The 13,587-nt window shown below is 40.9% G+C and overlaps 1 protein-coding gene across 1 annotated transcript in view; it reads right to left on the minus strand.

Annotated features, from left to right (window-relative positions):
• Nucleotides 1-13,587, minus strand: part of AHRR (aryl hydrocarbon receptor repressor) — a 70,519-nt gene that overhangs the window by 34,443 nt on the left and 22,489 nt on the right. The window lies entirely within an intron of this gene.

A 13,587-nucleotide genomic window follows, 5' to 3' on the forward strand; every position in this document is an offset into this window, starting at 1 on the left:
AGCTTCAACCTAACTTTAAGATTCAAGGGAATGTTCTTAAACTGTTTGATTTTCACACAGAGTTTTAAAGTTTGTTTTTAGCATGTCATTTACTCCATGAAATTAATGAATATTTCTCATTATAGATTAAAGCTTCATCTATTTTTCCTAATAATAGGGAAAAAAGCTTATTTTCATTAAGCTTTCATAGGAAACTTGGCTGGTGAGTGCTCTTCCTTCACATTGCTTGATCTCAAATGCATGCCTTTGAATGCTCAAATTCTTCCTATCAATAAACCCTACAGAAAAAACACTGAAATATGATCCCATTTCTTGGGATAATGAAAGAATTTCTGAGAAGGCTGGCATTACATGATTTTTGGGCTTCAGCATCATCTAGGGAGTACAACTGGAACCTGTCTTTATCACTTGGTCAGTAAAAATTAAGTCAGCTTTGCTCATACTTCCAGAGAAGGGTCATACAAAGATCCTGGTAGCAAACAGAGATCCAGTTTTCTATTCTTTTCTCATTTTCATGGAGAGAATGGGAGAGGAGAGCATCCCAGTGATATTATCTGTGACGTTTGACATGCATTTTCCCTTCCAGCCAAAGGGGAGTGGGCACAGCCACAGCCAGAAATTGTTAATAAAACAAAAACACACCCCTCTGAAAAAAAAAGCCAAGCCCACACCAAAAAAACCTGAAAAACCCCAACAACAACCCAACTAACCAAAAATAAAACCTCCCCACCAGAAAAGGGTTTAGATGGCAGGAATAGTCTGTCCCAAACCAGAATAAGAATAGGAGAGAAACAGCAAGCCTCTAAAGGTCCTGAGCCCGTGCAAGAGTTCCTTATCAATTTAACAGCCTAGTAAGGGACTGTTGCAGGATACATCAGCATTTTACAATAAACACTGGCAACTCAGAACCACACCAACTGAACATTTGTGATGGTTTTTAGCTTACATTGTAAATATTTGCTGCAAGTGATAATGTCAGTCATTAGCCCAAAGCAATTATCTCAAATGTATAATTAGATGTAATAAATCCCTCCCCTGGGCATGGGAAAGCACACCAGGAAAATCCCAACCTGCTTTCAACAGATCCCTACCCATATTTTCCAGCCAAAATAATTTTGGGAATTCAGACTTGTAACCTAGGTTGCTGTGAGGAGAATACACAGATTCTTAAATCTGCATTGTCATTTTGGTGTGCCATTTAAGCTAATAGGAAATGGTTGCTTTTTTCCCCCTGATCAGCTAGGCCATCTGCTAGGCCTGTCTATAAGAACAGACATAGAATCATAGGTTGATTTAGGTTGAAAAAGTCCCTTAAGATCATCAGGTCCAACCACTAACCCAGCGCTGCCAAGTCTGCCACTAAACCATATCCCTAAGTGCCACGTCCACACATCTTTCAAATACCTTGTCACAATTTCTAAAAGCCCAACCCCTATTCCAATGGCCTCTTCCAGATTTTCCCTGCTCAGAAAAGATGTTTTTGTAATTACTGACATGGTGGTTTGTGGTCTTTGCTCAGGTTAAGGGACAGACAGGGAGGGGTGAGAGGAAACGAAGGTTTATTTCTCTGATGCGCTCTTTTGGTGTTGTGAAAATTCCATCCGTTCAAACTTCATCGTTAGTGGAAACTATTATTTTACCCAACTGAGAGGGCCAGAGCTCCCTGCCTGCTTGTTAGCCTTCAGGCTCATACTAACACAGCAGCAGAAGCACAAGAGATGTTTGTTCTGCAACTCGTCTGGCTACTATAAATTCCATCTCCAAATGGAAAGCATTTTAATGTTATTTTGCCAGTTAGAGTCACCCATATGTTAGGCCACACACATCCTTTTCATAGCCTGCCCCTCTCACTGGCCTGGGTGCAAGGAGACCCCCTGCACCATCAAAGAAAGACCAATAACACCATTGCTCCAAGAAGTAAATGCTCCTCAGAGATGGGAACATTTGCTCCTTGCACCTGAGGCAGCAGAGCTGTCACTCACTGCTCACTCTCCTGCCTCCCCACGCTGGAAATACTTGATTAATCCACCCACGGCTGGGCTGATACTGCAGTGACACCTCAGAAGAGAGGTGCTGGTGATAGCCTGTCACCTGGAGAAAGCCGAGCAAGACAGGCAGAAAATCACACAGATCCTGAAAGAAATGAGGAGGAGGAAATGCAAGACATGACAGGCATATGAGGGAAACTTGCAAGATGTTATCTGACTAGGCAGAAAAACAGGGAAAAGAAAACAGAAGAGTCTAACAATACCCCTGTCACCACCAAGAATCATGAGAGAGAACAGGACAGCAAGTTTTGGTTATGATGGGTGGCTTGATAGAAAAGACCCTGATGCCAAGACAGCTGTGATCAAGCTTAGACATCTCATAAAATGGGGTCCCTCTGGAGCAACAGTGAAGCCTATGATGAAAACAAATGAGAGCTTGAAGAATGCAGGAGTACTGTCTCTGGTGGGCAGGGAGGAGCAAATTGTCTGAAAATAAAGCTGAAAAATAAAAACCAGCAAAGGATGACTCAGTGACCTGAGGGGTAAACGCGCTGCTGGAGTTCCCATGTATCAAGAATGGAGCAAGAGAAAAGCTGATACTGCAGGCATTCTAATGAATGCTGCTGGCTGTAAAAAAGAAATAATAAATTGAGAGTTTTAGCTTTATGGAGCTTTAGACTTTCTAAGGGAGAGGCAACCCTTGCGATGGTCAGCACAGAGCTCTCATCTACCAGGTTCAAAACCAGCCAACTCAAGAGATGGGAAGTGGTAACACCTGAGACTGTTTTCTGAGCACAATGTATCGAGCCTGCACTTCCAGAACATGAAACAAAACAGAAGATGGAGCTGTTCTGCCAAAGAAGATGAATGAGCATATTGATACCATAGAATGATAAATACCAGAAGTACATGTACCAGGGCTGACAGTTTTGCAAGGTCATGCGATCTGGTGTGCATGGTGCAATCCCATGTAACATTAAAAGCCAACAAGTCTGGAAATGCTGGGTCCTACAAAGGACAACACTGTGTAAATATACAGGGCAAGGGGACAGGGGGCTAGGAAGAAGAGTAGGAAGAAAAAAAAGAAGAAATAAAACAGCCAATGTAATTTCCTGGAAGACAGGTCAAAGATTTGAGGAAATTGTTTGAATTTCTAATCTGAAAGCAGAGAAATAGTGAAAACCAAAAAAAATAATGTAGAGTTAGAACTGACAGTAAATTAATGGAGAATAGAAGTCCAGAGAGGAGACTATAAGATTGGCTGAATGAGTATGAGATGGTCTCAGACAGTGCTGTTGAGCCTTTCACAGCTGCACTGTCTCTGCCCAGAACAGTGTAAAAACCTGAGACCTCTTTCAAGCCTCCAGTTTTGCTATGAGCATTTGCAAACACCTTGGCTTGAAAGCCAAATCTGGAATATTGTAAAGAAAAGCCGCCTAACACAGTCTATAGAAGCATTATGAAACCAGCCGTTCCCTTTGCCCCAGAAATGACAGAACATTTATTCATTGCAGGATACTCTTTAGTTCAAAGGGAAGGAGATTTCAGGAGTCTCACAAAACCATACTTTTTAAACCCATGGGATTACATTCGCTAGAGTGTTTCTGTACCTCATCCTGCTTGAGCACACCCTTCATTCTTCAGAAAATAATTAGCAAAAGTAGCTGCAAAGTTAGGCTGTGTAACAGACTAACATGGGGGCAAACTGTAGCCCAGCTGCCCCAGGTGCCTGCATCAAGCAACAGCACAGGCAAGAAATGAGCAGTGGAGGGATGCTGCTTCTGAACTCAATGCCCTGCCTGGGTTCATTTGGGGTGTAGGAAGGGAACCATACAGTCTTCTTCAGATTCAGGCTGGTGAATCCATTTCAAGCCCTCCTGCGAGGGACTACCAGCTCTCTCCGATGATGCCCAGGGGATAAACTGTTTCTTAAAAGAGGCGGATGAAAATGCCCAAATCCAGAGTGCAGGTTCAGAGACACTGCTTTGAGCATGCAGATCTTATGTTTGGTAACTGTTACTCTAAAGGAAGTGAGAGCAGGGTCTCTCTTCCTGCATCTTCTAGCTGCAGGAAGAATCAGCTATGCGTGTTACTCTGAATACTAAGAAAACAAAACAAATGGACTCGGAAACACTCAGTATGAGCAATTCTGCTTAACAAACCTAAAGCCATGAACTGAAATGATCTGTTTCCTCTGGCTGTGTTACAGAGAACACCGAGTGACAATTAGGATGGGGGTCATTAGATGAACACTGAAATTGAAAAATACACAGCATAAGGAACTGTTGTTATATATTGCCAAAGAGGATGGAAAGGACGTTCGCACGACACACAGGTAGTACAGATGCTTTGGGAAAGAAATCAGCACCAAAATGCAGAAAAGCTGAATAAAAGCTGCATGGTGCTTGGTCCTGTTGCGGAGGCTACCAGAACGCCAGATGAAATTACGCTAGCAGTAATGCAGAGTTTTTCTTCCCAACTTAGCGGTTTTCTCAGTCTGCTTCTTCTTAAGAGATGCTTTGAAATCTGACTTCCCTTTGAAGTTTCTCGAGTACAGCATGACATTTATTTAAGGTACAAACCGAACCCTTTTGCTTTCCAGATCCCATCCGCTCTTTCTCGCAGAACCGCTGTTCCCCTTTCCCAGCGAGCCTCATCCGTTTTCCCCCGTGCGAGAGGGGCATCAAAGAGATGCCACCGCCGGGCTGCCCTCCTCTCCCCGGGGCTGCCGGGGCCAGCTCGCCCCCCTGAGCCCCCGGCCCGTGTCCCACGGCGTCCGGAGAGCCCTTTTGAAGGCAGGCGAGGGGGAGGAGAAGTCCCCGCTGCGGAGGAGGCAGAGTGCTGACTAACCCCGGCCCCGCTGTCACGCAAGGCTGGCCGCCTGTCAATCTCCCGGCGGCTCTGACAGGGGCCTGGCCGCCGTTCAAACCCTTGCGTGCGAGCAGACGAGCCGCATTACCCTATGAAGTATTTCATAATAACAACAGCTGTTAAATATTGATGACTCCTGGCAAGCGCTGAATGCTTTTCGAGAAGGTTAAGCCTTGGTGTAATGGAACCTAATTCCTCATTATATACTGTATCAGATATCTGGAAGTTGCCTAAAAAAAGCAAAGGAGCTTAGAGTAAAGGATCAGAAAAATAACTCTCGTGCAGCGGGGAGAAGGGAGAGAGCCCGCTGTGCGAAGGGTGAGGAGCGTTTCCCCGGAGTCAAATCCCTTCACAAACAGTGAAACACTCGGCTGGAGCGATCCTCACTACGGTCGGGTTCACTGTATTCCACCGGAGGGTTTTGTGTTTTTAGAAATTACTGCAGATCAGATAAGCTTTCTAAAGCAGTGATCCGGCTGCCAGTGCTGTCTGTGTGTGTCTAAAAGTACACGCGGAAATTATTTCTCCAGAAAAGCAGAGAAAAGAGAGGAAAAGCTCACATTCCTATGGTTTTTCTACAAACATCATCTCTGAGAGATCTGGCTCATTAGAAAATTTAGTGCTGATCTGACAATATATTAAGGATGAAATCTCAGACAGGATTTCCAGCAGGCAAGCGAGGGAGAAGGATGATCCTCTTGCCTTGGGGAAGTCCTGGTGTGCTTTCCTCATTTTTCCAGAAAAAAACCACCATGTTCTTCACTCTGCTGTCTAAAACCCATCAGTCTTATCTTTCTCCTCTTGATCTAACTGTCGAGCAAGGTTGTGTCAGGAATAGAATCAGTTTGGGTTTGGAATTCATGATCAGTGGAGTCCTTGGGATGGACCTGGTGCTATGCCAGGGCAGGCAGGACTGAGTAGTCCAGCAAAAAGGCAGCGTCAGAATCCAGGTGCAGGTGAAAGAAGAAACACAAACTGAGGACTTCTTACAGAGGTGACTGAGTCAGAGTATTTTTTTTCTTGCATGTGAAAAAGAGGTCTGTGTGCCTTTGGGAAATAGAGTTTACATGCAGCAAGCTGAGAGGCTGAGAAGAATTGCCTGCAAATGTTCAGTTGTGCTGCAGTGCAAGGAGTTCTGCAAAGCTTTAGGAAAGTGGTTCACCTGTGGGGAACACGGGTCTGTTAACTGAGTCAGGATAGGGAAACACAAAAATTTAGGAAATTGTAGGTTGGAAGGGACCTTTGAAGGTCATCTGGTCTACCTCACCCTGATCAGAACAGAGCTAATTCACTTAGGCTGGTTCCTCAGAGTTTTTGAGTGTTCCCAGTAATGGACATTTCTCATTCCCTCCAGGAAAACTTTCATTATTTAATTAAAAATGGGATTCATTTTGGAAGATAAGGAGTTCCTTAGTGTTTTAGGTGAATGAGCATTAGGGTAAATTCTGGAAGGATACTTCCTCTTCCCACAATTCTTTGTTTTCAAATGTGTAGAATAATTTAAGAAATGCTAAGAATGTAAAGTGGCTTTTATAAAAAGTGTATCTATATGGAGAATATGCAGAATAAATTACTAACTCTTCTTCTGTTTTTTGTTATTTATTCTATCTGTATCTCATAAGAAATCACATTTGTATGTCAAGTTTAAATGTAGCCTGGGACTATAATTTATCCATAATTTCTGAGGAATCACAGATCCAACGAAAAGCTCCACGTGAGACAAATTGTGTGCTAACTACACAAACAACAGACTCAGAAGAACTTGTCTAGAAAACACATTTCTTCTCTGTAGCTTACTGTTGCAACCTTTCTCTCTTCATATGACTCAACAGATGATCTCCCCAACAGACAGCCCCACATTGTGCCTTGGCAAAGGAGGTATTTTAGAGATCTGTTTGCGCCATTGTGAGTAAATATTTGAGCTATCAGTTGGTCTGGTAGACTATATTGGCTACAAGACTGCTGAAGACATGCAGTCCTCTGAAATTATACCAGGACGTAAGACTTACTTCAAGTAACAATCTTCCTGTTTGTCTTCACAATTCCATTTTATTTTCTACTACATTAAATATGATGATTTGATCAAGGAAACTTATTGATTTATGGGTTCAGTCCTGGGGCCTTAATTTTATCTGTGTACTATTACATTCTTTAATTAAGCTTTAATACGTTAGCTTGTCTGAATATTTGCTTGCACACCCTTCTGAATAAACACATAAAAGATAAATAAAAAATTGGTTTCTCTCTCAAACCACAAAATGGATTACAAGCCTGACTTATCTGCAACCTTGAATAAGAAATCTGCAGACCATTTATTCCAGTTTCAAATCAATGCCCACATCACTCACAAAAAATTAAGATGATTCCAACACTTCTTCCTTGCACTTTTAAATTTTTAAATTACACATCCATCAATCAGAATCCTGATATCCCGCATGAGAGTAGGAAAAAAATTTAATTTCAGAGAACTATTCTGTATTTAGAAAGTCTGCTTAACATTGGTTAGTTCCAGAGTTAAGGACCTCAGAATGTACAATGAATGTAGTTTAATATTTTCATTTGTGACTTCACCAAACTGATCCACAATTAGCCTTAAGTGTATTGTAGTGTGTTCAGACCTGTTACCTCCTGATTGCTTGAGTGAGATCTCAGCAAATCACACTGATCATGGAATTTATACATATTCAGAGGAGCAGCACATCAGGATACATTGACTCTAGGATCTGTGAAGCGTGTGACCTATCAAAAATACTTGAAGAGTTTCTCCATTCTTCAAAATATCCTTAATAATGGTTTCTTGTCTGAATAGCTTTTCATCTTTTCCCTTGTCCAGACATATTTTAAAAAATGTGTTCTCTACATCCACTGAATTTCTGTTTTCTCTCTCTAAGGCCCAAGAATGCTGTCCTCGTTTGATATGGCTCATACTATTTCATTGCCATTAGACCATTTTTTCAGGATTGATTCTCCCAATGAAAGCAATACATCAATGGAAGCTGATGTCCACAGCAGAGGCAGTTGCCCTTTGAGGAGAGGCTAAAATGGCTGTGACTTTTACTGAGAAGGACTAGTGGAGACACAAGAGAGGTTTACAAAATTAAAAGGGCAGTGGATAAACTGAATGTGGAACTGCTGTTTGCCCCACCCCGCAATATGAGGACTGTGAAGTGCCCTGTAACACCAGCACAAGAATGCTTTAAAGTAGATAAAAGACAGCAATTTTGAAGATGAGAATACCAGACTAGATGGACCACTGGTGTGACACAGTAGTGCATCTCTTATGTTGTTTTATTCTCACTGCAATGCCATGGTCTTGTCCACAGAATTTGTTGCAGACAGAAAATAAACAACAGATGCACAACAGCAGCATCTGTGACGTGAAACAAAGTATATCACAGAAGTGACAATAAGAAAAATCAGAACCTTATGAGAAAGCCTGTATGTGACTAAATTTAAGCATATGATGAAAGAGCAGCTTGTGACTAATTATTGCATCCAAAACCAACAAAAAACATTCTTCAGTGATAAACAGCCTATTGAAATAAACTTGAGTCTGAAATATTTTTCAGAAACATAAGTAATGAGACCAAAATCCATTTTTACTGAAAAGACAGCTAAGAGGAAAGTTATGTGTGTTCATATATAAGCAATTGAAGTCTATTGGAATCTTTCCCACTTTTGGAAAGGTGATTGTAAGCATTGCATTTTACAGAAGAAATGCAATGAAGTCTTGGTAACAGATTTACCTTGAGAATATCAGAACATTTTTAGTCTCTATCAGCTACAGATGTGCTTTTTTTTACCCCTTCCAATTTTGATCTGTAGTTTAGAACATTTAGTAATCAATCACTGCAGGACAAACTCAAATCAAAGATTGAGCATGAAAATAAATGCAACTAAGAAAATGCAAAAGAAAGCATCTCTCCCCCTTCTTCATTAAAGCAACCTGAAAATGGCTAACTTATGTGTAACATGATCTTTGCTAGACTTTTTGGATTTGATAACCTCTTTTCCAGGACTATGATTCAAACAGACTGCCTCCTGATCTGCCACTCCTCAATTTCTTGTGCCTTTATAATTTTCGTTGCACCATTCTGCGTGGAAAGGCACAGGTTAAATTCACACCTGTAGGTTCCAAGAGGAATTTAAGTCAGTATCTCTTAGAAGAGAGCTGAAAGAGCATGTGTCAATAGATCAGTATATCATCCAAGAGACTGTTTAAAAATAGCCAATGCACACGATCTGGAGAGGATAAAGGAAACCTTTAAGATGAAATAAACACTGCACCTAAAATATTCACACTGAGACCCTAGTTCACAGGATGTGCATGTGTTACCCAGAAAACCAAATCTGGATCCAACAGTTTTAGAGTCAGGAATATTGTAAGAACAATTCTTTAATATCTGATTTATGTAGCAGCTTTGCTGTGTCCAATATTAAAGGCAAAGACACATTTGCTTTACAGTGTATTTAAAGAAGAAAACATGCTTGACAGAGGAAATGTGGGAATCTCCACCTTTAAATCAGCTGGATATCACAGCTCACTGCTGCACAACAACAGACAGACACACAGAGCCCACAGAACACGGTGCTCTCTTTCTAAGGCAGAGCTGCTCTGCTTGGCCTTTTCTGCTGCCTGTGGAGGTTGCCACAATGACATGGACTGCATGAAGCCTGGAGAAGGTAAAGGCACCCCATGTGCTGTGGGAAAAATATGCCTGAGAGGAGGTCCTTAAGCTTTGGATTTTCTAATTCAGGAAGTAAAAACCCGTGCTGAGACAAGATAAGGGCAAGTGAAACATCAGGGACATTATCTGAAAGTTTTTTAAAAAATTATTTCAGAATCAATTTCCAGGGTAGTTTTAAAATATTGACCTGTATTCCAGAACTTTTTGGAATGATGAAGAAAACCAGTAGCATGACAATCTTACCTAAAAGCTCAAAATTAAGAACTATCTGACAACAGAACTGCCAGAACCCTAAACTCATAATGTTACAATCACTGGATCTCCTAAATGTGTTTTTATCCACATTAATATTTTAATGTATGCATTAAAAAATTAGTCCTGCAAAGCTACCCAAACAGATGGATATTGTTCCCAACTGGAATCCCTCATAAGACAGAGGTCCTGCAGAGAAGACACTATGGTTTGTCCAAAAATAAATTCCTTTGCAGAACAGGAACCTTCTGCAGAAGTATAAAATGCATGCACACGATGTATTCAACTACTACAATAACCTTTATTTTTCACTTCCTCACAAATCTTTTGCTTTGCCTTTCCTGACAGCCATGTTCCATACTGGAGAAAGATCCCAAGCAAATGCCAAAGACCCTAAACAGACCAGTAGTGGGCTTACATTTTCTCTTCCTTTCAGCACCAGAGAAATTAAATTTCTTAAAAGTGCAATGGTCCCTAGGTCAACAGCCAGAATTAGGACTTTCACATTTTCTGAGAGTAATAAAAATTTTTGTCTTTATAAAAGGCAGGAAAGGTGACATTTAAAGGCTCTTAGATTGTAAATTTTCTCCCTGCTTTGATTTGCTTTTCAATTTTTAAAACCAGAGAATACTTAGATATTGTGATAAAATTACAAGGCAGGCACAGAGTTCTTATCAGACTTGTCCCATTTGAAGATAAGGAAAACCAATGTTCTGTATTTCAGAAACCAAGTCCTAGCTAATAAAATATAACCTTTTCTCCAGTTTCAACTCTTCTGTATGTGTCATTGACTTGAACAGGCAAGCCTGACTCCTACAAAGGTGCCTGCTGCCTTGAGTCATAGCAAGTTACCAAAGAAACAACGAGTATTCCTTATGGGATAAGGACAGGAATCTTGTATCTCGTTCTTTAAACTTGTAGGATTATACCTTCAACTTTCTAGGCAGTAATAGCCAATTGCAGCTTTCACTGAGTGATCAATGCCAGGTGAACAGTGTGTATAAGGAGAACTATGACACATAAATTACTTCTAGTGCTTCTTATTCTGTCTCAGGTCTCTAGATGAAAACCAAGGATTTCTTGCCTATTGATTCATCAGATCTGGTTTAGACTCATCATGTGACATAAACATTCATTTCTATTGCATTTCACCAGTTACAGTATGATCTCCTTTGGATATACACTGTGGCTTACTGCCAGAGTCAGCCCGATAACCACTGACACAAGACTTACTAGCTCTACACTAAGGAAAAGAGGAGTAGGTTTGAGGAAAAAAAGTGAAAACTAAAAATGGCAAAAAGCAAAGACAATCTTGCATGTTTTAAAAAAATGTGCAATTTAACTGGAGGCAGTGTATACTCTAGAGCACACTTTGTTTTAAGCCCAAGAATTTTTCAGAGGAATCATTACGCTGCATCCAAAAAAGGAACGCTTTTTCTCCTGCCGGGGCAGATTTGCAGGGAGGAGGCTCATTTCTGCATTGCTGGTCTGGCAGGCAGCAAAGCTCTATTCCTCTGATCAAGAGATCACTTTCATAACCACTTTTCTGAGGTCACAAATGAGTCTGCTGCAGTCACGCAACCCCTTGCCTACCAGAGCTTACTACAATACAGGTTCACGGAAGCTCTTTAAAGAGGCAGCTCATCCTTTCAGCACTCACAGATATAAGGCACACGTGTATTATCCTATGGGATTCCCCCCAAATATGTTGTGGCACTGTTTTATTTCAGTTTGATCAGGGAAGAAACATATAGCTTCAACTTTTATCTGGATGGAATGCTGTTGCCAGTAGAATTAAGTAAAAACTGAAGCTAAATAGCTCTACAGTTCTTTTAAATGATACTGGCACCTTTTGCAAATATTTAGTTAGCCTCTTCCTTTCTATTGTGCTAAAGGTCCATGTTTGTCAAACAGGTGCTACTGTGAATTATGCTAATTAAGATACTTAAAAGTCATGGTAAACAGTCAAACAAACATTAGATTCAATAAATACGATTGCCCTGAATTTAACATTGCCATGCCACACTGTGAGAAACACAATGATATGGAAATAGTAAACCAGGAAACTGGCTTATGAACTGACTATGAAGAAATATTATGAAACTACAATAAATTCCAGTCAGAGCTTGTTCCTAGGTCAGAAAAGTCTACTTTTTTTAGCCAAGTATCCCACAAATTACCAATATAGTGATTTATTGTATGGACATGCCTTGCAGGTGGTGGCTGGAATGACTTTGGGTGATAAGAGGCAATGGGGAATTTAAAGAAAAAAGTTAATATTTTTTTCCTCTTATGGTAAGTCAACTCTACCCAATGAATGGGGGGTTTGGCCTATTTTCACAAGCAGTTAACGCTGTGAAAGCAACCGTTGTTGTTTCATCATTAATTATCTGCACTAATTACCTGAAATAAAGTTTTCAAAAGCTGTTAAATTACTTTGAAGCCTACAATTAAAAAAATTATGGTGGCTATATTGCTCATTGATATTTTGTGAGGATTAGTGTGCAGACACATTTCATTTAATGGCAGCACAAACAGGCTTGCCCAAACCAGCTTCATAATCCAGCTTAAATAAAGTAACAATAGGAATGAGGGCACAGCACTAAGCCTGTTGAGGACTCACAATGTGGGATGCAGTTTGCACTGTCCTGCAAGTTCATTGCTATTATTAGGCACACTAAACAGGTGAAAGCTTGTTGAGGTGTGCCCATACATGCTACAGACAGTTTCAGGGATTCTGGAGATGCAGCCACAGGCTGTTAAGTTCCCTTGGCTTCATCCAAAACGAGGGCTTTTTACACTTTAGGCTTGACCTTGGTGTGTATCTTCATCCAGCAGTGGGACAGGCCCTGTCCCATCTGCATTGCAGTTTCTCATTGACACAAATAATGTTCCAGCCCAGCTTTGATATGAAATTAATGACACCCAAAAACTGGCCTTATCTCTGCTCCAGGTCTGCCCTGCATTTATGGAGGGGAGATTTTTATGGACAGAGAATTGTGACTTTACTGCTGGTGGGCCTCACTGTCAGAGCTCAGTGCATTCACATGTAGAGGCAGGCTTAACCTCAGGTGCCGAGCATCACTGCAGCTTCTCAGCTCAGTCAAAATGTTGGAGCAGGTGATGAGACAGAGACACCAGCCTATAAAGGGAGGGTGTTGACAGCCTCTAGAGTGACCTCTAACAGTACCAGTGCAGACAAAGCTGCAGGCATTTTTGAAGATAAGTCACACTTTCAAAGAGTTCTGAGACTTCTGAAGATGTTACCTTTGGTCTTATGGTACTGATTTGTGCCCATTCACTTATCCCTGCAACAACTTCCCATGGAAATGAAAAATATACAGGGTCAACTCTTGCCTAAACAGACTTTGTCCCTGTTTATGAACTTTGGCTGAAGCACAAGAGGTTTATCTAGAGAAAAACAGCACTAGATACTAATGCAAGTATTTAATTAACATGGCATTTTTTCCTTTTTAGCTATGGAAAGAGATACGTGAGAATGCTGTTGAGCTACCTTACCTATACAAACAAATTATGCTGTTCTGGAGGCAGCTGGCAAAGAAATAATTGCTAACTGCAGGAATGACTTGATGTATGGGCATTTGAGGTTAAACAGCTGCTAGAATACTGCTGCTCAGCTCTGTTCTGCATGCCAGTCTGCCCACAGAGCTGGTACCTAAAAAGGCTTGCCTTTCTGAAAGTCCTTTTTATAACCCCTATTATACGAAAGCAAAATATCTCTAATCTTTTTTCAAAAATATGACATCTCCTACTCAAAGACAGTGTGG

Source organism: Serinus canaria, chromosome 2 (assembly GCF_022539315.1).
Source record: "Serinus canaria isolate serCan28SL12 chromosome 2, serCan2020, whole genome shotgun sequence".
NCBI classification, from domain to species: domain Eukaryota; kingdom Metazoa; phylum Chordata; class Aves; order Passeriformes; family Fringillidae; genus Serinus; species Serinus canaria.